This window comes from Myodes glareolus, chromosome 12, assembly GCF_982192425.1.
Source record: "Myodes glareolus chromosome 12, mMyoGla1.1, whole genome shotgun sequence".
Taxonomy (NCBI): domain Eukaryota; kingdom Metazoa; phylum Chordata; class Mammalia; order Rodentia; family Cricetidae; genus Myodes; species Myodes glareolus.
In genome coordinates this window covers 83,821,949-83,848,807 of record NC_142037.1, presented here as the reverse complement: position 1 = coordinate 83,848,807, position 26,859 = coordinate 83,821,949, and the positions used below count along the sequence as shown (strand labels likewise).

The 26,859-nt window shown below is 42.0% G+C and overlaps 1 protein-coding gene across 9 annotated transcripts in view; it reads left to right on the top strand.

The window, feature by feature from the left end:
* The first annotated feature begins 1,161 nt into the window (after nucleotides 1–1,161).
* The window catches only part of Ggact (gamma-glutamylamine cyclotransferase), a 32,099-nt gene continuing 6,401 nt past the window's right edge, over nucleotides 1,162–26,859 (top strand). The window contains exons 1-2 of one of the 9 annotated variants that reach the window (XM_085698174.2): nucleotides 1,162–1,184; nucleotides 22,614–22,669. The gene's annotated coding sequence lies outside the window, so the exon portion shown is untranslated. Of the gene's footprint in view, nucleotides 1,185–1,312; nucleotides 1,399–1,475; nucleotides 1,661–1,720; nucleotides 1,936–22,613; nucleotides 22,670–26,859 lie in introns of those variants that run through there. The other 8 variants (XM_048422207.3, XM_048422210.3, XM_048422208.3 and 5 more) reach the window with 8 other exon arrangements.

Sequence of the window (26,859 nt, the reverse complement as noted above, 5' to 3'; positions counted from 1 at the left end):
GGGAACAAGACCATAGATCTCAGGGTCCCTTTCTTGCCATGAGTCATTATTTTCAAGGCTCAGTGACTCTATAGAGACAGATGCATCCAATGTCACCATATTACCTGGAACCTGGACAGTTGCTTAATTACTCTGTGCCCCAGTGATTTCCAATAAATACAATACGATCATTTTTGGTTTTATTAATTTCTCCACAGTGAAATGAGAAGTTTCATTAAACCAGTGACTTCAAGCATCCTTAGACCCTTTTTATCAACTTTTTAAAATTCATTTTGTAAATAGGCATACCATGTAATAGGCTTCCTCATGAGACTTTCATATAAACTGTTTTTACTGATCCTCTTGTCCACTCTTCGCTTCCATACCCTGCCCATTTTCTACTTTTATGTCATGTGTACCCGATTACTATCCTTTTCTCACCTTCTCAGGTTCTCCCTTATGACTCCCTTTCCTCTCGTGATCCTCTGTAGGAAGAGTTTGTGGTTGATGAATCTGATCAGATAGATTTCTCCTACCTAGACTTGGATCTATTTAAAATACAACTACTTCAGCATCATTGAGTATATATGAAAACCAAGACTATGAAATGATCTCAAGTACTCCACTTACACGAAAAAGTCAAAGGGACAGGAAGTGATTAGAGGAAAACAGTTACCTTATACTTAATTTGTGTGTCTTGGAGGAGAGCGACCTCTCACCATCGTTGGCATTGCTTTCACCTGGACTACACCTTCCAGGAGAAAAATCTCTAGAGAAAAAGTTGCCCTCAGCTTTTATGGCTCTCGCTTAGTGCTAGAGATAAGATGCAGGTGAAAGTCAGTCCTTCCACTAGCTTCTAAGTAAGTTTTATTTCAAAAAGAGTTGGTAGGTGGGCAAAATGGCCACATTACCTGTAACCAGTAGGAGTATGTATGAGCAGGTGTAAGACCTTGGTGATTCATCAATCTGTCTTGTGGAGTCTCCCTCAGATCTGAGTTTAGCGTCATCTCGGGGTTTATGGAAGGAGGTGAATCTTTAATTTTGTGTTTATGAGTCTTTCTGAAGTAGTAGGTCTCAGGTATGTTTGGGTCCAACCCAGGCATGTGTAATGTAGAGTCTACTCCCGTGGAAGCGGTTGTACCTGTGTCTGGTGTCGGGGGGGAGGGGCTCTTTCTTTCAGTTCGGAGGAAGGTGGCCTTCAATAGGTAAGTGCGTGGTCCTGGCCGCGTGGGAAGAGGTGCAGGCGGCCAGGTGTGCTAGCAGCGGGCATCAAGGCGACCGCGCCGCAGGGGGATAGAGGAGCCGCGTGCGGCCCGCAGGGGGCGCCGCCCGGGGCGGTTTGGTTGCAGCGCCTGCCCAGCAGGGCATTTCCGCTCCGCCGCCCGGCGCGCTCCCCGCGGTCCTCTTGACCGGGTGCAGGTGAGACGCTGAGCGGGCTGGGACTGGGAGCCTGGGGCGGCTTAGATTCAGTCACCAGCCAGCGGAGCATGGGCCGCTAGCGTCCCTGAAGGTGCGGGGCCGGACGGGCGGAACCCGCGGGGCGGGGAACACGTTTGACCCCGGAACCCCGCCGGGGACGGCCCACGCGGTGGACGCGATGACCACGGCGGGAGACGCAGACCGAGACGCTGGCCTCAGCGGAGCGGCTGCTCGCTCCTGGTGGGACGCACGGCTCCAGCAGGTAGCTTAAGAGCCTAAGTGGAATGAGGCTGTTTTCAAAAGTTCTGCTTTTTAATTTTAGGTGTTTCTTATGCGTGTGGAGACCAAAACTTGCAAAAGAATCCAAAACCAACTTCTGTGGGTCACTTTCTGGTCTTAGATTCTTTTGGAGACGTTAATAACACATCTGGATCTTTGGAGATTTTTGCCTTTGAATTCTCGTCGTTGTTTTCAGTGCTGTTCACTCTATTAGCCAGTTATAACGGCATACATAGCCTTGCTCAAAACCCATCAGAGGTGTGTATGTGTTTTAACTTAGCTTCTTAACTCCAAGCTCAGTTTATTCGTGTTGAAAGAATAAGGAAACACATTAGAATAGGAGCCACTTTTTTTTTTTAAAGAGTAGGCTGAAGGTCCCAGTAAGAAATCATGAGTTAAAAATAAATGCTATCATTGAATCAATTGGAATTACCTCTGAGAGGTAAGTCTTGTGCACACGTGTACTTATTTTCTGCTAGTTGAAGGCTTTTTCCTGCCCTGGTTCCTGTAATTGAAGTGCTAACGTGAGGAGCCCTGCAGTTTGGCCTTCTTTTCCTGACCCTGCTCCCAGGAGAAGCCAGAAAGAAGTCCCTGAGTAAGGAGACCAGTCTTCTCCAGTGGAGAACATTTGTCTTTAAAAGCTTAGTTTGCAAAGTTAATGGGTGGCTTTTTGTACCGAACTTTTTTTTTTAACTAGTAAACTTTACTAACCATAACCTTAAGCATACAAAAAGTCCAAGGTTGGATCTCCAGCACTGGAAAACAAAGTTGGGATTGGATCTGTAGCTCAGTTGTAAACTGCCACCTTGCTATGTGTGAGAGGGTGAGATGGAATCTTACTAATGGCTGTTTGTGATCTTGAATAGTGGGTGGCCATGTGTAGTACAGAACCACAACCCTGCAATAGTTAATTTTTAAGGTGATATGTTCAAGCCAAGTGTGGCAGCTTGTGCCTGTAATCCTAACACTCAGAAGACTGAAGCAAGCCATCCTCAGCTATGAAAGACCTTATGTCAAGAAATAACAGCCCCCCCACACACACACATGTGTTGTTTTCCCCTTATCGAGTGAGAGCTTTTGAGAGCTCCAGTTCTGGCAGTGCTTGAAAAGGACTCATTGCATAGCTTGTTATTGTACCCTCCACCCTCTAAACCAGTGCCGTCATGTTTGGAGAGGGGTATGGCCCATGGGAAGGTAGCAATAGGAGGACCGCACCAAAGATCTTAGCCGTCTTCTCTAGAACATTCCCCACCTGGATCCAATAGATATTAGAAATTTTATTCAGGGAGCCTAAGCTAATCATGACTACCCAGCATCTTGACCAACAAATTCATCTCTGTATTGTTGATGGAACAGCTCTGGGAAGGACAGCCTTGCTTAGGCTGCAGGCCTAACCCCTGGAACCCAGAGCTGTGTAGGCACTGGTTACTTTGTGAGGTGTTGTTATGCTCCCTCGGCTGAGTTCACTGAAAAGACTAGTTGTTCAAAGTCTCTGGGTTTTTATGACATTATGAGTCAATAGATATTATCACTAATATGGGAAGGATGAAGGACAAGGCCATGTGCTATTGGAGTGAATGCTGAAGGTCTTTTGGGGCTAAACCTTGAGCAGAGGGTGACTTTTTTTTGGAGGAATGGGATAATGACATTGCTGATTTTAGATACCATGAGCAAAAGACAGGATAGAAATATGAAACTTCAGAAAGAGTAAGGGAGCCAACAGGTGTGTTGAGACTGCCAGGATCTAGAGACATCTGAATCAGATGGTACTGAGGAAGGAAAAGTTCTCTGATGTTAAGTTCTATTTTTTATTAAGGTTCTAATTTTTTTAGTTGGAAAAATTTTAACCAAACATGAAAGCATAGAAGTAATCTAATAAACTTCTAGATAACCACTAAATACATGTCATGATTCTGTTCAGCCTGATATACATACTTCTTCCCAGTGTGTGTTCATTTAAGACTGGAGCTATAGCTCAGTGGTAGAGCACCTGTGTGGCATTTGCAGGGTCCTTCCTGGGTTTTACCCTCAACACTGCAAGATAAAAAAACAAAACAAAACAAAAAACTGATTTAAAGCAGTTTTAGGTTTGTACCTCCAAAGAAGGAACTTTCTCTTCTGGGACCACAAAGTTATCATCACCTCTTAGCAGATTACCTCAAAATGCTCAAATTTTTATGTGAGTTTGTTTAAAATATTGTGCAAATAAATGATATCTGTTGATTGACCCTTTCAGGCTGGCAGGGATTTAGCAACCTTTCCCTGTAAAGGGGCAAATACAAACTCAGAGTTTGTAGGCCCTGAAGTCTTTATACAAATGCCTACCTCTGGAGCTGCCATATAAAAGTAGTCATGGTTTATACATATTAAATGTGCATAACTATACTCAAATAATGTTTAATTTTCTGGGTTGTTTGTTTGTGTGTGTGTGTGTGTGTGTGCTGTTTAAAATTCCCTGCAAGGTTCAACTTACAAACCCTGGTCATCTGACTTTGATCTGGAGCAGCTCATGAGTTCCTTCTTTCCTTTTTTCTTTATAAAAAAATTATTTATTATGTGTATGTGTGTGAAAGTCAGGGGAAAGCTTATGGGAGTCAGTTCTCCCTTCCACAACACGTTTCCAGGGCTTGAACTCAGGCTGTCATGCTTGGTGGCAAGTGCCTTTACCCTCTGAGCTGTTTCTGACTTTCTGTGGTTTTCATTCATGTCAGTGATTTATTGGTATTACTTGACTGGTACCACTTTCTGAGCTTGGGGGCCATTTTTGCTCAAGTCTAATTAGACAGCTTGGTTACTGCCAAGATATGAGTGCCACTATTGCACCCTTAGGACTCTCTTGCCTGTTGTAATCTCAATCTGTTGGTCATTGTTGGGGTTATAGGTGTCACAGCGATGTAAGATTTTTGGTTGCCTCCCCCCTCCCCCACTTTGGCAGGTTGTATAGCATATTCAGGCACTGTGAAAGCTAGTCCTCAGAGAGGAGGCTTTCAGGTCACATCCAGCTCAGATTCTCTGATTTCTGTGTCTAAAGTAGGTGGTGTCTTTAGCAATAAGGACTTGCCTTCAACCTCTCGGGGGCAACCAAGGGCAACAGAAACAGCTTGTGTTGTTTTGGGAGTCCCTTGGACTCTCCTGACTCAAAAGGGACTTCCCGATGCTGAGTACTAGAAATTCTGCTAGAAATCTGTGGATCCTGATGATGTTGGATTCCCCTCTGTATGCTATGAATATGTTTTATTGGTTAATAAAGAATCTGCTTCAGCCTGTAGCAGGGCAGAATATAGCCAGTCTGGAAGAGATAGATCCTTACCAGTAAGCCACAGCCTGTGCCGATACATAGATTAATAGAAATGGATAATTCAAGTTGTAGGAAATATGCCTAGCTAGAAATATGCCTGAATCATTGGCCAAACAGTGTTGTAATTAATATAGTTTCTATGTTATTATTTGGGTCTGGGCATCTGTGAAATGAACGAGCAACCTCTGCCTACATCCTGAAAGAAGTATTGTCAGCCCAAGTGGCATAACTTCTTTTAAATTATATAAAATTAGTGTTATTTTTTTCCTCCTCCCTCCTTCCCTCTCCTACTATACTGATGTGATGAGGGAGAATTGTCTGTATTCTGTCAATCATATTTTAATAAAATGCTGATTGACCAGGCAGGCAGTATAGGTGGGAAAGCCAGACAGGAAGTAGGGGTGGAGCAACAAGACTGGGAGTATTCTGAGAAAACAGGAAGCTCCCTCCGCCATTTCTGTGTAGACCACCGAAGAGGCAAGATGTAAGCTGTCACACTGAGAAAGGTACTGAGCCGTGTGGCTAACATAGATAACGATAATGGATTAATATAAGTTACAAGGACTAATAAGAAGCCTGACCTAATGAGCCAATCAGTTTATAATCTTATTGAGTCTTGTGTGTGATTTTCTTTGGGAATTGCCGGTTGTGGGGTACTGGGCGGGAACAGATACCCCAACAAGCCGGCCCTCGCGCTACACTGATCTGTACCTCTGTGCATGTACACAAGAGACCAAAGAGGGCAGAAGATGGCAACATGTCCTGGCTCTGTAGTTGCTGGCAGCCGTAAGAAGCAGGCCGACTCTGGTGCTGGGAACCAAACGCAGGTCCTCTGGAAGAATAGCAAGTGCTCTTGCTGCTGTGTCGTCTCTCCAGCCCAGGGGAAGGGCAGGGGAAAGAGAAAAAGAAGGCGTCAATGTGTTTATCAGAGGAACTCTCTTCTGATACATTAATCCATTGATGTGGGCAGACCCCATGAATCACCTCTAAAGTTCCTCTCCCAACACCTATATTGGGGATTAACTTTCTAGCACATGAATTTTGGGGACACCATCATAGCAGAGGAAACATTTAAATGACAGCAATCTGGGTCCACCTTTACAACTTGTTAGCATTCTAGGAAACAGGTAGTAGCTGTTGATTCTGTCATGTCCCCACAGTGTCTTCCCTTTTGTCCTGGTGGTATAATTGCTGGGTGTCTGTATGACTCGATTAAATTCCACATTATTTGGAATACAATACATTGTTCATTATGTATTTTTGACCCTCTGCTGGACCTCAGATTCCAGTTAGATAAGAATAACTACACTTTCTTCATTCCTTTTGGCCCTAGTACCTTCCACATAACAAAGAGTAGGAAAAGGTGAAATTTCAAATAGGTCTGAGGAGAGTAGAAGTACCAGACATTGTCCATTTGTTCAAATCATCACATCTGCTTTTAAAAGTTAATGACCCTTTCATCTTACTGATATAACAATAGAAGTGTGTGTGTGTGTGGGGGGGTTATCTTAGGTATTTTTCTATTGTTGTGATAAGACACCAGGACCAAGGCAACTTATTTAAAAAATGGTTTATTTGAGGCTTACAGTTTCTACGATCATCATGGCAGAGAACATGGTAGCAGGAAGGCAGGCGTGGTGCTGGAACAGTAGCTGAGGGCTCACATCTTGATCCACAAGCAGAAGGCAGAGTGCTCAGAATAGGAATGGCATGGGCTTTTGAAACCTCAAAGCCTGCCTCCTCCTGACACATCTCTTTCAAAATGGCTATACCTCCTAATCCTTCCCAAATAATCCTACCAACTGGGGACTAAGTATTTAAGCATATGAACCTGTGAGGACCTTTCTCAAACCACCATGTGGAAGGGGAGTTTTTATAACTCTATCCTTGGGAATCTGATACCTGCTTCTTGCTCCTGAAAGTTTCTATACCCATGTACTGCCCCAAGTCCACTCTGTGCACATAACTCAAGACACAAATCTAAAGAAAGAAAGTATAGACCACTAACTCTCAATACTACTTACTATTATGAAAATTGCTTTATAAAGTCATGTGTGATAGTGCATTCCTCCAGTCCCACCCTCGGGAGGCAGAGGCAGAAGGATCTCTTGAGTTTGAAGCAAGCCTGGTCTGCATAGCAAGCTCCAGGACAGCCAGGACTATGTAAAAATACCTTGTCTTTTAAAAAAAGAAAAATGGTTTATGGACTTGTGTGGATAGACACCACCTTTGGCAGCAGAGTTTGTAGGCCCTCTTGCTGCCTAGAGACCAGTGAGAAGCATATTTCAAACACTGTTAAGTTGTAAAATATCAGGTCCTTTTTCCAGTACAAGGTGACTTACAATGTGGTGGCTAAATGTCCTTATGAAACTGTTAACACTGTCAGGAAGGTTGACTATGACAGGCTTCAAATTCTGTTCTCGGGAATCATTGCTCTGAAGAATGTTATTTTCATAGGATTTTTTTCCTGTTTTATAGTCTTTTATTGATTTTTATTGAGACCAACATTTTTCTCTGCTCCCCTCCCTGCCTTTCCCCTCCCCTTCATCCTTCCCCCAAGGTCCCCATGCTCCCAATTTACTCAGGAGATCTTGTCTTTTTCTACTTCTCATGTAGATTAGGTCTATGTAAGCCTCTCTTATTGTCCTCATTGTTGTCTAGGTTCTCTGCAGTTGTCTTCTTGGCTGGTCTTCTTGGCTAGTCTTGCTTGTCTCTGCAGGCTGGTCTTCTTGACTTTATATTTAAAAACCACTTATGAGTGAGTACATGTGATAATTGTCTTTCTGTGTCTAGTTTACCTCACTCAAAATGATGTTTTCAAGCTCCATCCATTTGCCTGCAAAATTCAAGATGTCGTTATTTTTTCTGCTGTGTAGTACTCCATTGTGTAAATGTGCCATATTTTCCTTATCCATTTTTTGGTCGAGGGGCATTTAGGTTGTTTCCAGGTTCTGGCTATGACAAACAAAGCTGCTATGAACATAGTTGAGCACATGTCCTTGTGGCATGATTGAGCATCCTTTCGATATATACCCAAAAGTGGTATTGCTGGGTCTTGAGGAAGGTTGTTTCCTAATTTTCTGAGAAATCGCCATACTGACATCCAAAGGGGCTTACCAGCTTGCATTCCCCCAAGCAATGCAGAAGTGTTCCCCTTTCCTCACAACCTCTCCAGCATAAGTTGTCATCAGTGTTTTTGATCTTGGCCATTCTTACTGGTGTAAGATGGAATCTCAGAGTTGTTTTGATTTGCATTTCTTTGATGACTAAGGATTTCATAGGGATTTGAGATTTCTAATTTTCTTAACGTTTCTGCTCAGCATTATTCTTTGATTAATCTCATGATGATCAAAATAATGATAAGTTGGAAAGGCAAATATATACTAAACTTGAAAATCTGTGATTTGAATTTTGTGCTTTAATTGTTGGGGTAATACAAGCACTGATAAAATTTGAATACTTTTGGGGAAAGTAGTTAGGAGAAAACAGGTTTAATTTTGAGTTCTGTGCTTTTGTTTTAGTTTAGTTTCTTCTTTTTACTTTTTTCTTTTATTGAAAATAGATTTTTTTTCTTGCCCAGTATATCCTGATTACAATTTCTCCTTTTTACTCTTCCCAGTTCCTCCCCATCTCCCTTCCCCTCTGGATCCACTCTCTTTCTGTCTCTTATTAGAAAAGAACAGACTTCTAAGAGATAACAACTTAACATCAAGATAAATAAGATAAAGCAAACACTATCACATTGAGGCTGGACAAGGCAAACCAACAGAAGGAAAAGAACCCTACTAGTAGCTGCAGGATCAGAGGCCCACTTATTCACACACCCAGGAGTCTTATAAAAACACTAAACTGAAAGCTATAATATATACACAGTGTTATATATTATACCTGGTTCAGACCCACGTAGACTGTGTACTTGATGCTTCAGTCTCTCTGAGCTCATATGCACCTTAATCGATTCAGAGGGCCTTCTTCTCTGGGTGCCCTCCATCCCCTCTGGCTCTTACATTCTTTTGACCCCTCTTCTGAGCTCTGAAAGGAGAAATTTGATGGAGATCTCCCATTTAAAGACTTTTCATGTAAGGTCTGGCTGTGGGTCTCTGGATCTGTTCCTATCTACTGCTGGAGGAACCTTCCCTGCTTCCCTGATGATGACTAAACAAGGCAGTGATCTATGAGTATAACAGAACATCATTGAGAATCAGAGTAGTATTTGTTTTTACCCTAGGTCTCTAGTTCTTGGTCACACAAGCAGTATTGATATGGGATCTGTCTTGTGGAGTGGACCCTAAGTCAAAACAGATATGGGTTGTGTTCTCCCACAAGTTCTGTGCCACAGTTACCCTAGCATATATTGCAGGCAGGTCAGAGATTTTGTGGCTGGGTTGGTGTTTATGTTTCTCTTTTGACAGCCTGAAGAGTACTTGCTACACCAAAGGCATTACAGAATGTAGGGGTGAAGGTTCACTCCATGGAGGCACCAACTCTACTTCTCTATATTCAGTGAGTTGTGAAGGTGTTGTCTTCGACGATGGAAATCCACTGTCAGCTTGTAGAGAACAAACAACTGGCTTAGCAACATCCTGTGTCATTTGGGGGATTTCTTTGGGACCCCTTTGGCCAATAACTCATTGAATGCAACCCAGTCCTAGCACTGGACGCCTCATTTGGTGACAAGAGATGGCCAGTTGAGACTCAGTATCCCCCATTATTAGGAGACCTCGTTAGGATCACATTCATATATTTTAGGAAGTTTCCACTGTACTAGGTTTCCATATCATCCCTCAAATGCCTCTCAATTCCACCTGTCATCTCCCCTCCCCCCCCCCGTTCAGATCCTCCCATTCCCATTCCCATCTACTCCTAATCCACCTGTACAATCTATTCTATTTCCTCCAGGGAAATCTATGTGTCCCCCTTAAGCCCTTCCTCTATACCTAAGCTCTCTGGGACTGTGGATACTCCTAGTGTGGCTATCATATTACTCACATATAAGCAAATATATACCATACTTATCTCTGGGTCTGGGTTACCTCACTCAGGATGACATTTTTCTAGTTCTGGTTTCCTAAATATTTCGTGATGTCATTTTTTTTTTGAACAATTGAGTAAATGTCCCGCGCTACCGTCTCGCCAGCAAGAACCACACGGAACACTAGGATCCTTCTGCAGAATAGCTTTATGTCTCTTGGGAGCAGAGCATAAGCCAACACGGCCGTGGGGACCCAGATAAGATGGAACCCATCCCTTATAAAGGAAACAGACCCTGCCCTGGACGTGTCATTCCCGGATTGGCTGACTGCTCCCAGTCCCAGGTGAAACCTCGGGAGTAGGCAGGGACGCAGCGGTAGAGAGTTACAAAGCACGTGCGCTGAGATTAAAGGCGTGTGCCGCCACACCTTGGGGTCACAGAGGTCAATCTCTACCTTTGTTCCTAGAAGCAATGGAGAATGTGGTCCGGCCCTCCACATATCCCCCTTTTTTTACTTCTTTGCAGAAAGGCAACTCCCTAGGAAGGTAAAGATAGAGGTCGCACTTCCCAAAATGAAAACATAAAAATGGGCTTACACGGAATCTGTCCCTAGGCTCATGACACCTGGAACCTATCCGGCCTGCCCTCTGCCATTTTTCTGGGAAAGGGAATATACAGCAGAAAACCCTTAAGCAGAGCGACTTATCTCTCAGAGAGGGCCATTCTCTGTGCGATGCTCTTCAGCTCGACAACCTTCAGGGCTAGCTAAGCCAAGCACTCCACCCTGTGCAATGGACCACAGTCCTAGGGGTGCAGGAGCTGGTTGGCTTAAACCCTACTGCTTTAGATAACCACACATCAGTAGAGGCCCCCTGTTTCAGGGCAGCCAGCGCTTGTGCAATAACCACTTTGTCCCTACAATTTTAGGATTTGAGTCAGCAGACCATCCATAGGAAAAACACTAATCCATAGCATAGGACTGTTCCAAAACATTTCCACCCCCACCCATTCTTTGAAGTAGGGGAATGAGAGACACGGCCCAGGACTGAAGTCCTACGGCCAAGCTTATAAATCATCTCTAGGACAGTAGGGAGGGGGCCCAAAATCTTATTGGTTGTAAAAAATCGGGGAGACACAGCCATCCTATGGTTGACTGGTAACAACTTCAGGAAGGCTGAGAGTGTCCTCCATCGGTGCTCTGTCATCCATCCGCAAAATGGCAGGAGGAACAGCAGCCAGGTCCTCAGGCGAATCCGTGTGTTGTGGATCACTCTTCACTGTTCGGGTCAATCGCTCTGGCAGCCAGAATGGGCTTTCTTGATCCTGTGGGAAAACACAAACAGCTCCCCTGGATCTCAATAAGATGGGATCCGGGCCTTTCCATTCATTAGAAAGCACATCTTTCCACTTAACCAAATCTTTGGGCATGCTCTTACAGCTGTATCGGCTATCTGGCGGTAGGCGCCGTAATGGTAGTTTGTCTGGGCAGCGGCATAGTGCCCTCGCCCAGTCAGGAGGTCAAATGTCCATTGCTGTTGTTCTGGAATTAAGGCCTGAGCGTTAGCTCTGGCCTGTTCCTGGGCTGCCTCGTGCCACAGCGCTTTCCATTCCAAATATTGACCTATGCTGATGAGCGATGCTTTTGCAACTGTTTCCCAGTCCGCTGGAGTCATGGCAGACAAGGCCAATCTATCCAACTGGGCTAAGGTAAAATTAGCAGTCACTCCATACTTTCTGACTGACTCTGCTAACTCTTTGATTTGGTTGTACTCCACAGGTGCATGTAATCGCCCGTTTTCCCCTTCATAAACGGGGAAAGCCAAGTGTAGCTTTCTCTTGACCTTATCAGGGATAAATGAAAAGGTCTTTGGCCCAAGGCTTTCCTCATAAGGAGGCGCCGAAGGGGCAATTGAGGGAAGGTGTAGCCTATAATGAGGCGGATGGACCGTTTGGGATAACCTCATGGCCCTGCCGTTGGCTAATTCTACTTCCTCCTCTGTATCCATTTCTCCTTCCTCTTCTCCTGCAGAAGACTTTTGGCCTTGTGGGCCAATATTCTCCCCCATTTCTACTTCCTTAGAATTCCTGGAGGGTCCTTTTTCCTTAATTTTTTCTTTCACGCGCGCGTCTAACCTCCCACTGCATTCAGTTTCTGATATTCTGTCCTGAATTTCCTCCGCCCTTGCAACAACCGCTTGGCAAGGTTCATCTTTTAAGCAATTTTTGATGGAAAATAAGAGAATTGCTAAGATAAGCATCAAGGCCTGTATGAAACCTTCCCAATGCGGAGACAAGTCGAGCTCAAAACCGAAAAATCCAGGAACAGACATTACCTCTCTGATATGCAGACCCTGCAGTTCTGAATCCTTCCTGAATCCAAAGTGAATCCAAGAGATCCCCGTCGGTGCGGTGGTCAAGATTCCTCGGCGTCCCGAGGGCTTCGGCACCAGATGTCCCGCGCTACCGTCTCGCCAGCAAGAACCACACGGAACACTAGGATCCTTCTGCAGAATAGCTTTATGTCTCTTGGGAGCAGAGCATAAGCCAACACGGCCGTGGGGACCCAGATAAGATGGAACCCATCCCTTATAAAGGAAACAGACCCTGCCCTGGACGTGTCATTCCCGGATTGGCTGACTGCTCCCAGTCCCAGGTGAAACCTCGGGAGTAGGCAGGGACGCAGCGGTAGAGAGTTACAAAGCACGTGCGCTGAGATTAAAGGCGTGTGCCGCCACACCTTGGGGTCACAGAGGTCAATCTCTACCTTTGTTCCTAGAAGCAATGGAGAATGTGGTCCGGCCCTCCACAAGTAAATACTTCATTGTGTAAATGCACCACATTTTCTTTATCCATTCTTCTGTTAAGGGACTTCTAGGTTGTTTCCAATTTCTGGATACTAGGCATAGAGCAGCCATGAATATGGTTGAGCAAGTGTTGTTGTGGTAGGAGGGAGCATCTTTTGGGTATATGCCCAAGAATGGTGTAGCTGAGTCTTTAGGTGGATCAATTCCCAATTTTCCAAGGAACCACTATATTGATTTCCATAGTGGCTGTTCAAGTTTGCCCTCCCACCAGTAATGGATGAGTGTTTCCTTCATTCCACATTCTGGCCAGCATGAGCTGTCACTTGTGTGATTGAGCTTAGCCATTCTGTAAGATGTAATCTCAAAGGGGTTTTGATTTGCATTTCTCTGATGGCAAAGGATGTTGAACATTCTATAAGGGTTTTTCAACCATTTGAATTTCCTCTATTGAGAATTCTCTGTACCCTATTTTTTAAATGGATTATTTGGGTTTTTTTAATACCTAGTTTCTTGAGTTCTTTATATATTTTAGATATTAGCCCTCTGTCAGATGTGGAGTTGGTAAAAATCTTTTCCAATTCTATAGGGTGCCACTTTGTCCTATTGATAGTGTGGTGTCCCTTTGACTCACAGAAGCTTTTTAGTTTCATGAGGTCTCATTTATTAATTGTTGATCTTAGCATCTGTGGTATAGGTGTTCTGTTCTGAAAGTATTTTCCTGTGCCAGTGAGTCCAAGGCTAGTCTCTTCTATTAGGTTCAGTGTATCTGGTTTTATGTTGAGGTCTTTGATCCACTTCGACTTAAGTCTTGTGCTGGATGGTAATTATGGATCTATTTGCATTCTTCTACATGTAGACATCCAGTTACACCAGCACCATTTGTTGAAGATTCTTTCTTTTCTTTTTTTTTTTTCCAGTGTGTATGTCCGGCTCCTTTATCAAAAAGTAGGTGTACGTAGGTGTATGCATTTATGTCTGGGCCTTCATTTTGATTCCATCAACCAACATTTTTTTATGCCAGTACCATGTGGTTTTTATTACTATAGCTCTGTTGTACAACTTGAAATTGGGAATGGTGAGACCTCCAGCAGTTATTTTATTGTTCAGGATTGTTTTAGTTATCCTGGGTTTCTTGGGTTTTTAAGTTTTGTTTTGTTTTGTTTTTCATATGAAGTTGAGAATAGTCATTTCAAGGTGTGCGAAAAATTGTGTTGGAATTTTAATGGGGATTGCATTGAATCTGTAGATTTCTTTTGGTAGGATGGCCATTTTTTACTATATTAATCCTACCAATCCATGAGCATGAAAGATCTTTTCATCTTCTGGTATTTTCTTCATTTCTTTCACTTGCTTGGTTAGAGTTACCCCAAGATATTTTTATATTATTTGAAGCAATTGTGAATAGTATTGTTTCCCTGATTTCTTTCTCAGTCTGTCATTTGTATACAGGAGGGCTACTGATTTTTTTGAGTTAATTTTGTATGCAGTTACTTTGCTTAAAGTGTTTATCAGCTATAGGACTTCCCTGGTGGAATTTTTAGGGTGACTTATGTATGATAATATCATCTGCAAATAATGATACTTTGATTTCTTCCTAATTTGTATCCCTTGATCTCTTCAGTTGTCGTATTGCATTAGCTACAACTTCAAGTACTATGTTGAGTAAATATGGAGAGAGTGGACAACCTTATCTTGTTTCTGATTTTAGTGGAATTGCTTTGAGTTTCTCTCCATTTAATTTGATGTTGGCTATTGGGTTGCTATAAACTGCCTTTATTATGTTGTGGTATGTCCCCTGTACCCCTAATCTCTCCAGGATTTTTATTATAAAGTGCTGTTGGATTTTGTTAAAGATCTTTTCTGCATCTAATAAGGTCAATTTTTTTCCAGTTTGTTTATATGATGGATTGTATTTATTGATTTTTGTGTATTGAACCATCCTTGTATCTCTGGGATGAAGCCTACTTGATCATGATGGTTGATCTTTTTGATGTGTTCTTAGATTTGGTTTGCAAATATTTCTTTGAGTGCTTTTGCATGTATGTTCATAAAGGAAAATTGCCTGTAATTCTCTTTGTTGGGTCTTTATGTGGTTTGGGTATCAGAATGACTGACTATGAGTAATGTTCCTTCTGTTTCCATTTTGTGAGGTAATTTAAAGAGTATTGGTGTGTTAACTCTTCTTTGAAAATCTGGTAGAATTCTGCAATAAAATCATCTAGCCCTGGGCCTTTCTTTGGGAGAATTTTAGTGACTGCTTCTATTTCACTAGGAGTTATAGGTCTGTTTAAATTGTTTATTTGATTTTGATTTAACTTTTGTAAGTGGTACCTATCGAGAAAATTAGCCATTTCTTTTAAATTTTCCAGTTTGGTGGAGTACAGGTTTTTAAAGCGTGTCCTTATGATCTCTGGATTTCAACGATCAGTGATGGTTGTTATTTCCCCCTTTTTGTTTCTGATTTTGTTAATATTGACATTCTCTTTTCATCATTAAGTTAGTTTGGATAAAGGTTTACCTATCTTGTTTGTTTTCTCAAAGAACCAACTCTTTGTTTCATTGATTCTTTGTATCGTTCTCTATTTTATTGATTTCAACCCTGAGTTTATTTCTTGCCATCTGCTCCTCTTGGGTGTGATGACTTCTTTTTGTTATAGACCTTTCAGGTGTGCTGTTAAATTGCTAGTCTGAGATCCTCTCTAGTTTTTTATGTAGGTACTTAGTACTGTGAACTTGTGTAAATGGAAGTTTCTTGTCCCAACCACACAGTCCCAGATATCCAGCAGCAATGTCCCAAATTACCACACAGAGGCTTATACTAATCATAAATGCTCATCTGATAGCTCAGGCTTATTACTAGCTAACTCTTACACTTCAATTAAGCCATTTTTCTTATCTATGATTTGCCACATGACTCATGGCTTGTTTTCTCATTTTCTATATGTCCTGTTTTCTCAGAAGCTAGCTGGCTGGTGTCTCCTGACTCTGCCCTTCCTCATCCGTCATTGTCATTCTCAGTTTAGTTTTACTGCCTAGCCTTATCCTTTTTAGCTATTGGCCAATCAGCTTGTTTATTAAATCAATCATAGTGACATATATTCACACAGTGTACAGAAGAATTTTCCATAGCAAAGTTGCCTCTTAGAACCCCTTTCATTGTATCCCATAAATTCGGGTTTGCTATAAATTCATTTTTATTGAGTTCTAGAAAGTCTTTAATTTCTTATCTCTGTCTTGACTCATTTTTATTCAATAGAGAGTTGTTCAGTTTCCATGAGTTTGTAAGCTTTCTGTTGTTGATATCTACCTTTATTCTGTGCCTTTAGTCTATGGTGGTCTGACAGAATGCAGGGAGTTATTTCAGGTTTCTTGTAACTGTTGAGACTTGCCTTATGTCCAAATATGTAGTCAGTTTTGGAGAAAGTTCCATGCAGTGTAGAGAAAAAGGTATATTGTTTTTGTGTTTGGGTGAAATGTTCTGTAAGTACATTTAGTTTATAATGTTCTGTGGGGCCATTTAGTTTATAATGTCTGTTAGTTCCAGTACTTTCGTTTAGCTTTTGCCTGGGTAACCTGTCCATTGGTGAGAATCTAGTATTAAAGTCCCTCACTCTCAGTGCGTGAGGGTCAATATGTGGTTTAAGTTGTACTACCATTTCTTTTACAAACATGGTGCCCTTGTATTTGGGGCATAGATGTTAAGAATTGAAACGTCAATTTTGTGGATTTTTCCTTTGATACATATAAAGTGTCCTTCCCTATTGCTTTTGACTAGTTTTGATTTGAAATTGATTTTATTAGATATTAAAATGACTACACCAACTTACTTCTTAGGTCCATTTGCTTGAAATATCTCTTTCCAACCCTTGATCCTGAGGTAATGTCTATGCATGATGTTGAGGTGTGTTTCTTGAATGCAGCAGAAAAAATGGATTTTGTTTTTGTATCCATTCTGATAGTGTGTGTCTTTTTTTTAGGGGATTGAGACCTTTGATATTGAGAGATATCAATGACTGATTGTTGATTTTTGTTATTTTGTTGTTGATAGTGGTGTGTGTGTGTGTGTGTGTGTGTGTGCTCACGCATGTGTAAGCATATATGCATGCACACACAAGCTTCCCTTCTTTTGATTTTTTGACTGAGAGTATGCCCTGTGTTTTCATGGGTGTAGTTTGTTGGAGTTTTCCTTCTTGTACCTTCTGTAGAGCTAGATTTGTATATAGATATTGTTTAAATTTGACTTTATCAGAGAATATCTTATTTTTTTCCATATAAGGTGATTGAAAGTTTTGCTGGGTGTAGTAGTTTGAATTGGCATCTGTGGTCTCTCAGAGTCTGTAGGACATTTGCCCAGACCCCTCTGGCTTTTAGAGTCTCTATTGAGAAGTTGAGCATAATTCTAATAGGTCTGCCTTTATATATTACATGTCTTTTTACCTTGCAGCTTTTAATATTCTTTGTATGTTTAGTGTTTTTATTATTATGTGCTGAGGAGACTTTCTGGAACTTGCCCTGTATACCAGGCTGGCTTTGAACTCACAGAGACCCACCTGCCTCAGCCTCCTGAGTGCTGAGATTAAAGACATGTACCACCACCACACAGTTTTCCTGTATTTCTTTAAGGGATTTATTCATTTCTTCTTTAAGATCTCTATCACCTTCATATAGTCAGTTGTAAGGTCTTTTTTTTCCTTGTGTTTCAGTTATGTTGGACTATTCAGGGCATGCAGTGGTGAGGAGCTGGGCTTAGTGGAGACATATTCCCCTGACAGTTCTCGTGTTTTTATGCTGGCATCTGGTCGTCTGGGTTTGGGATGACTATAGGTCTAGGTGCTGATTTCTGAATTTGTCTCTGTTGGGTGGGTGTTTTGTTCCTTAGTTTCTGTTTCTCTCTGGATTTGCAGAGTGTGTGATGGCTGTTGCCTAGTAGAGTGCCTCTGGGCTGTGTGACCTGGAAATGACAGCCAGCGACAGGCCTGAGACAGGGTGGTACTTGGTGATTTGTTCTTAGATGGATGAACAGGCATGGCTACCTAGTGTGAGGTTCTAGGTTGTATTCAATATGCCTTTAGTAGTGCAAGTGAAGTTTCAAGTTTGATATCTTTTGATTGTATTTGGTGCTTGTTATGTTTCAAATATGACCTCCATAGAATAGGTTCATGTATTTGAACACCTTGTCTTCATTACTGTTTTGGGAGGTTGCAGAACCTTTAAAGGGGGCGTAGATGGAAGAAGTGAGTGGCTTGGGAGTAGGGAATGAGCCTTGAGGCCTCTTCCTGGATGTAGTCAAGCAACTTCACACTCTTACCTGTCAAAAATGACTACTGCCTTCCCCCACTGTGATGCACTGTACCCGTCAAACTATCAGCCACAATGAATGTTTCCTACCTTAATATGCTCCGTCAGGTGTTTGTTCACCGCAGCGAGTTACTAACATGGTGATTATCTTCTAAGTGTTCCTGTTGATTGTCCTGTGTTGAGTCTAGCTAGCTACTATAGTTCCCACGTTCCCTCCCATTGAGCCTTGCCTTTTCTTGGCCAGGACCACCCATTCCTGCCCGTAACCAAGAGCTTGGTCTTGAGCTTGAACTCCATGAAGTTATTTGGCTCTCTGTCCTAAAGAAATTGACTGGTAAGCTCCTAAATAGAGATCACATTTGGCAGCCTACCCAGGAGCTTTGCTTGTGTTTTTCATGTCTTCACTTTGAGTAGGTCATACTTGTAAGTAGAAGAGTTGTTTAAGTGGGTTAAATTCTTATCTTTCTCAGGTATTTTGGTAATAAACTACCTAGAGGTGTAGAGAGTGACCTATGCGATGTTTTAGGTAATAAACTACCTAGAGGTGTAGAGAATGACCTTGTGCAATACTTTAAGTTGTTCCCCCAGGTTTCTTCTGACTTTGTTTTTCTGTTGACAATGCAAAGTTTGTTTGATTGAGCTGGTAAAATGGCTCACCAGTAGCACATGCCTACCCTTGAAGGCTGGAGTTTGAGCCCCAGAACACACACATTCACAGTGTTACCATAGCTTGAGCTGCCCTTGAAAAATAGAACAGTGTTGTAGTGTAGATATTCCTATTTCAAAAGCTGGAGTACTTCTAACAAAAAGTTCCAGAATTCAAAGGAGTCATGCTGTGGGAAAATGAAAGAGGGAGAGAACAGTCTGGGCAAGGACCACCTTCCTGCCCGAGTTGGCCCAGAGAAAACAGAAGAGCCCTGCGGGCAGAGGCAGGCTGGAAATGACCTACCTGCAGTCAGACCTCGATGCCCGTTTCCCTGTATCTTCCACTAACAGAGGGTGAGTTAGAACAAGACCTGGATTGTTAGCTAACCCCATGACCCCCGCCTTTGACCAGAGTGTTGTGCCAGGCAGAGTAAACACATTCTGACTCATTGCCAAGTGTAAGTTAAACGCATGCTCCCCTCGAGTAGCCTGGAAAATAGTCCAAAAGCCAGATCCTCTGCTGTGTTTCTTAGCCAAGTGTGGGCAGTCACTACTTAGTCAGCAGTTAGCATGGGTGGGGTCCTGGGTGAGTGAAGAAAGCATGGCACCCATGCACCTGCATTCGTAGCTCCTCTCCTGCTGGCCTAGACTCGGCCTCCTTTCCTGGAGCCTACATAGCAGCTGCAGAGGAACATGTCTTACTCTGTTTCATTGAGAGTCAGGTTCAGAAAGTGATTGAGTTTAACAGGGCAGCATAAGTCCATTTCAGAAAGACTGTAGGAACTCGCTGCTTGTGGGAACTCTGAAGGTAAGATCAGGAACCTCTGCTTCTGATTAGGGATTAGGAGGCATGTTGAATTCCCTGATACATTGGCAAAGGCACAGGGCCTGCAAGCTCCCTCCCCTTTCTTGTGCCCATTAGTTTTTATTTTTTAAATAAGGTGGTTATAGTCCATGATGGTCTTGAATTTGCAGTCTTTCTTTATGAGCCAGAGTTCTAGAGTTAAAGGTGTGTACCACTATCCCTGACTCGCTGGTGGTTTTCTGTATCAACTGTTTATTAATTTGCACACAAAGTGGTTTTCACAAATAGCTGCCACTGTGGAATCACCTGGATCAAGTTGGAGAGTGTCCCTGTGCTCTCCTCCAGGGAGTAGTATCCTTCCCTGAGCCGCTCCCCACCTTGCTGAGATGCAGCTTGCAAATTCTAGATCTCATTTCAGGCTCAGCTGTCTGAACATGCCTGCCTGGGTAACTGGCCCGTACCTGACTCGCCCACCTTCTAGGATCTTGTGTGCTTAGCTCTCTTTTGTTTGGCCTCTGGTGGGTGTTGACCAGCAGTGATGCCAGAGACTATCAAAAAACGGAGTGAGATGCCTGTAGGTTTACACTTAGACTGTGTTGCACACTTGTGTGGCCTGGACAATGAACCGGAGAGTGGAACTGAAGCATTGAAGCCTGGAATCTGGCCAAGACCAGCAGTCTCAAAGTGGCCACCCTGTTGGATTTAGGTAGAGCTGCAGGTGGCGCCAGTGGGTTATTACTTTCCGAGGTCTGGAGCTGCCTGCTCAGCCTGTTGACAGGAGTCTGGCTGCCGAACCACCTGCTGGAACAGCAGGAGCCAGCATGTTTCCATTCCAATGTACCTGGCTTGTATGCACAAGGCTCCTTCCAGGGTCAGTGTTTGGCGATTTTTCCAGTCACTTTCATACTCAGAATGAGCAAAAGTGAAGAGAAGACTGTCTGCTCTGTTGGTCTCTGTACTTTGAAGATGGTATATAACTGCCTTAAATTTTTAAAATTATACACACACACACACACAGCGGAGGGAGCATGTGTGCCACAACATGCATGTAGAGGTCAGGATTTGGTTCTGTCCTTCTACCATATGGTTCCCAGGCACCAAATTCTGGTCATTAGGTTTGGTGTCAGGGACTTTTCTTTACCTTTACTTGCTGAGTCTTTAACACCGCATGAAAAACATTTTTGTTTTGACAAAAGCATTAAAAATTCACAGGATGGTTGCCAAGGCCATATTTGTGTAGGCTATTGTGACATCGGGGCCATAAAGGTTTGTTTTCCCAGACCCCCAAGTGTCTGGAGCTTTGAACACACCAGCAGGTCAAAGGCAAGCAGTACTACCAATGTAAGGACAGTGTTTGGCGGTCTCCTTTCCGGGGCAGTGGTAAAGTTGGTGAGGCTGGCTGCAGCAGGAAGGTCTTGTCTTTACTATAAAGAACCAAGCAAGCAACCAAATGAGAGCATCAAAGCAGATTGCAGGATGTGTCCAGCCCTCCCTGGCACGATGCCCAGGACCTCAGTGCCTGCTCCTAGGCCAGGGCCAAGTTTAAAGTTCACAACATCTTGTTTTTTCACCTGTTTCCTACAGTTCTAAGAGATTTGTTAATAATTAATGAGTAACTATATTGGGTACCCATCCTTTTCTCCAAGATAAATAGGGTTACTGTGGGTGTATTTGTGTGTGCCCCAGGCCACTGGAGGGTAGCATTGGTATTTAATAGAGTTGGTAAAGACAAAGCAAAGGCTGTGGTTGGCATTGTTGAGTTGTGATCGCTGTGCCTGCCTTTTGTGAACTTGGTGCAGCCGACGTTGACACAGATGGTGGATAATAAAAGTGAGTGAAGACACTATTTACAATGGCTTTGCTGCGGGTCTGCAGCACAGGAGTTCCGGGTTCTGGAAAGACTCCCGCAGCAGTGCTGAGTGGTAGACACATCAGACACTTGTTCTTAGCACAGTCTTCATTTGACAGCTGACAAATTGCTGGTGGCTCCATTTGTCCCGTGAAGAAACTGCAGTGCTGACATCCAGAGTGCACTAGCGCTTCTTTGTGTCACTAAAGTTTGATACAAACAGCATGGGTATTTTATTGAAGGTTCTTCTTATGCTAGAGGGTGACATCCATTTAAAATCCTTTAGAAAATTAATGTTAGAAGACTTTAAGCCTTAGTCCTTGTCTTATTTGGCTCACTGCTGAGTGTTTTATGTGTGGACTGAACATGTGCAATAGTCATGATGTGGACAATACCTTAATAAAGTCCAAATCCTGCCTTTTATACTCTGTGCCACCAGGCGGCTAGTGAAAAATATCACTCAGGACAACAGTTATGCAAAGGCCTTAGAATCACTTTAAATTCTGCTTCAATGATGAAATATGAAACTCGATGGATTGTTCTACAGGAAAGCAAACTGCTGAGTGACAGCATTTCAGACAGTGCCGGGCCAGATGGACATTTCTATGGTGTTTTTGGTTTTTAAATATTAATAATGTTAACTAGCCAGGTTTTGCTGAGCTAAAGCATTTGGAGACACTGAGCCTACTCTTCCTTTGGGCTGACTTCTGGATAGACATATTATTCCAGGCTCTAACAAAGTTTGAGACAAAGGTTCTGCTTTGGGCTCAATTCTCAGTCCTGACACTGCAGGCCTACTACTTGGTCCTTACTATGTCTGTGACATAATCCACAGAGACACTGCACAAATCTACTCAGTACAGGCTCTGGAGCTTCCAGCCATGTGTGGCCGTCTAGACTGCACGTGTATAAGATCTGGGAGTTGGGCTTACTTCATAGGACACATCTGTGAGAATGAAGACAGCAGCATATGGCACAAAACCTGCTTCCCTCAGAGTTTGCAAAGAGGAAGGCAGTCCTTCCTCAGACATGAAGCCTTACCCATCCCCTGGCCAATGTCATGTGTCTACCTAGCCCCTCTTGTGCATCTAGCAGTTCTTTGGGTCTTTAATTTATTCACTTTGACAAATAACCTCTTGGTCATAACAACAGTTCACTCTCAACTTGCTACTCTGATTCAAAGTGAACATGAGTGCCTTAATCCTCTAATGGGAATTAATTGCTTATTTCAGTGCTTAACTCTGATCCTTTTCCAATCCCCACAGGGACAAGTTGCTTCCTGAAGGATCTGTGTGTATTGTTCAAAACATAATCAGAAAAGGTAATGTTTTTCTTATGAAAGAAGCCAGAAATGCAAAACATCCATTTTGTACCCTAGCGTTCTCAAACTGATTTTATATTAGAAAGGATTCATTTACCAAATGCTTGTAAGAAAAGCTAGCCTCTCTTGTGTAGTTATTTTTTACAGATATAACTTATTTTCTTTAGAAAGAAATTGCAGAGTTGTTTAAAGTAGAAAACCACTGTCCATATCATGATTCCATGGTATAGTGTCCCCTTCCTGAGATTGCTTCTTGGTTCGGAAACCACTACTTGATAAGGCTTGAAACCCTCTCCCACCAAAAACATTTACCATAACACTCTCAGGAGCTTAGTTGAGAACCCAACAGTAGTAAGCCTTTGAGGGAAGGAGGAGCTGGGGTGGAGACCTGGGGAAATGAGAGGTCAAAGCCAGGGGGAAGAGGAATCCAAGGTCATTGGATTCTTACAACTAGCAGTCAGTGGTCAGTAAGACTAACTCTTGGGAAACACGATGAACCCCATTTTTTAAAAAAGGAGAAAATAGAAGCTCAAAGACTTAAAATGATTTTCTCAAAAATCTACATTTGCTGCGTGCAGGTTGTAACCTGGCTCTGTATCTTGAACTGCCCCGCTATGGGTGTCCTGGCTGATGCTCCCTAGGGAACCTAGGTCCACATTGTCTGATACAGCAGAGTTCTTGTCCTTGAGTGTTGTGGTTCTGGCTAACTTGGGGCTGTCTACTTACCATTCACCAAGACAAACAGCCATCTTTGTTCTATGCTTTCCGCCCCTTATTAAACCAAGTTCTTGCATTTTTACACAGGACTAACTTAATCCAGTATCATGGAAAGAGCTAGCACAGCAGTGTCTGAGAGGGGCAATTTGAAGACATTAGGCATGACTCTCAGAAAGCAGCATCCTTGTTCACTGTGGCATCCCTAGGGGCCAGAAACATCAGCACAGGGCTCTCCTGTCCCTGCTAGCGACTGTAAATTTTTCTTTCCTTTTTCCTTCATTTGAGAACTCTCTGTTCAGATCCCAGTCCCATTTTTTGAATTTGTCATTTTTGAATTCTTTACATATTAATGGATATTAATTCTCTGTTAGATATATAGGTGGCAAAGATTCTCTCCCATTCTGTGGGCTTTCTCTGTTTGTTTCTTTAGCTGTGCACAGTTTTTAGTTTTGTAAAGTCCCACTTGTCAGTTGTTGGCCTTTTCCTTGGGCAAATTTCCTACACCTCCATCATGAGGGCACTGCCTGTGTTTCTTTTAGCAGCTTCACTGTTTCCACTTTCATATTTGGGTCCTTGATCCTCGTGGGGTTAGTGTTCATGCAAGGTTATATCTGTACGGACATTAGTTTTTCCAGCACCATTTGTTGAAGATACTTTCTTTTCTCAAGTCTAAGTTTTTGGCATATTTGTCAAATATTAAATGGCTGAAGTTACATATACTCACTTTCAGGTTTTCAATTTTGTTCCATTGACTCTTTTTATACAAGTACCATGTTTTTATTACTATGGCTCTGTAATATAGCTTCAAATCTGGACCGTCAGTTCCTCTAGCATTGTTATTTTTGCTGTGGATTCTTTTGGCTGAGGCCTTTTGTGGTTTCATACGAATTGTAGGACTTTTCTATTTCTGTGAATAATGAAATGATTTTTATTTGTATTGAATTTTTGTTAAAATGGTCATTTTCTACTAATTCATGAGCAAGAACTGTCTTTCCATTTTCTAGTGTCTATCTTTTTCTTCAGAGGTTTAAAACGTTCACTGTAGAGGTTCTTCATTTCCTTTGTGAGTTTTATTTCTAGATATTTTAATTTCTTTAATGATACTGTGAATAGGCACGTGTCCATGATTTCTCTGCATGTTTGTTGTTAGTGAATAGAAAAGTGTGTGTGTGTGTGTGCGTGCGCAAGCAAGTTGATTCTGTAGTCTCACATTGCTGAATTTATTGTTTCTAGTTTTCTGGTAGAATTTTGGTGATCTAATAATGTATAGTATTAGTTCATCTGCAAACAGGGATAGTTTGGCATCTTTCCCCATTTGTATTTTTTGGATTCCTTCTGTTTTTTTCCTCTTTGTTCCAGCCAGCACTTTGAGCTCAATATGGAAAGGAAGTGAAGGTGCTGGACTTCACCGCCTCTTTTCTAACCTCAGTGAGGTTGCTTTACGCTTTTCTCCATTTAGATAAGTCGACTGTGGATTTCTCATTATAACTTCTATTGTGCTAAGATATTTCCTCTAGTCATACATTCTCTAGGACTTTTATAATAAAACCCTTTTCTGCATTATTCTGCATTGAGATAACCATGTAATTTTTTTCTTTTAAGTCCACTTATGTGGTTTGTTGCATTCATTCACTTATATATGTATATTTCAGGGAAAAAGCAAAGTTGGCCATGGTGTATGATCTTTTCATATATGTCGAGATTCTGTTCATAAGTATTGAACTTTTTAGAGTCTGTGTTTATCAGATCTATTGGCCTTATAGTTTTCTTTTGTTTCTGTTTTTGGGAGTGATAGGAGGATTTGGACTTGGGAGTACTCTGCTTTCTTTTCTTCTTTTTTCTCTTTTTCTTAATAATTTGAGGATTGGCTATAGGTCTTCTTTGAAAGTTTGGTAGAATTCTGCTGTGCATAGGTCTGGAAGGATACTTATTACTATTTCAATATCCTTGTATTTCAATATCCTTGTTTGATATAGATCTCTTTAGGTTGTTACTTCTTTATTTAATTTTGGTGGTTTGGCTAAATCTAGACATTCATCCATTTCTTTTAGGGTTTGCAGGCTACTGAAATACAGGTTTTTAAGGTATTCCTTTATAACACTCTGAGTTTTTTTAGTATTTATTTATTATGCATACAATATTCTGTCTGCATGCAGGCCAGAAGAGGGCACCAGACCTCATTACAGATGATTGAGAGCCACCATGTGGTTGCCGGGAATTGAACTCAGGACTTCAGGACCTTTGGAAGAGCAGGCAATGTTCTTAACTGCTGTGCCATCTCTTCAGCCCCAACTCTGAGTTTCTTTAGTGTCTGTGATAATGTTTCCCTGCTCATTTCTGATTCTGTTTATTTGGATTCTCTTATTTCTTTTGATATATTGAACTTTGATTTATCTTCTGAAAGAACCAGCTTTTAATTTGTTGATTTTTTTCTTTGTTTCTATGTCATTGATTCCTGCTCTTATTTTTATTCTTGTGAGTGAGTTTGGATTAGGTTTGTTCTTATTTTCCAGCTTTTGTAGTTGCGTCACAAAGCTACTTTTTTGCGCTTTTTCTGATTTTTTTTTTTTTTTTTTGAGGGGCGGCAGTGAGACAAGGTCTCACTACATAGCCCTGGCTGTTTTGGAACTCGCTACATAGATTAGGCTAACTAATAATTAGGCATAGTCCACCATGCCTTTAATTTTAATGCAGACATTTATAGGAGTTATACATTTCCCTTGTAGGAATGTTTTCAGGGTATTATAGAGGTTTTGTTGTATTTTCATTTTCATTTAGTTCCAGTAAATTATTTCTTTCTTGATTTCCTCTCTGACCCATTCATCATTCAGTAATGAGTTTTTAATCTCCATTAGTGTGTGTACTTACTAGAGATTTTTTTTTTTTTTGCTTTTTTGCTGTCAGTTTTAAGTTGTGTTGCTTTGTGGTTGGATAGGATACAAGGATTGATTTCAATCTTCTTGAATTTATAAAGGATTTTTTGTCCCAGGATGTGGTCCATTTTAGAAAAGCTTCCATGTACTATTAAGTAGAATGTATATTTTTTGGTGTTTGGGTAGAATATTTTTTATATATATATAATTTGTTAAGTCCATTTGGTATGTGCTGGCAATTCTAATGATTCACTGTATTTGTTCAGATGACCTGTTGTAGTGGTGGTTTGAATGAGAATGGCCTCCCAGAGACTCATACATTTGAATGTTTGGTCCCTACTTGGGGGAACTATTTGGGGAAAGATTAGGAGGTATGTCCTTTTGTTTGAGGAAGCCTGTCACTGGAAGTGGGGCTTTGAGTTTTCAAAAGCCCAAGTCAGATTCTCTCTTTGCCTCCAACCTGTGGATAAGATGTAAATTCTCAGCTACTATTCCAGCCAGGGCCATACCTACCTGCCTGCCACCAGGTTCCCCACAATGATGGTCTTGAACTAACTCTCTGAAATGCCTTCTTTTATAAGCTGTCTTGGCCATGGTGTT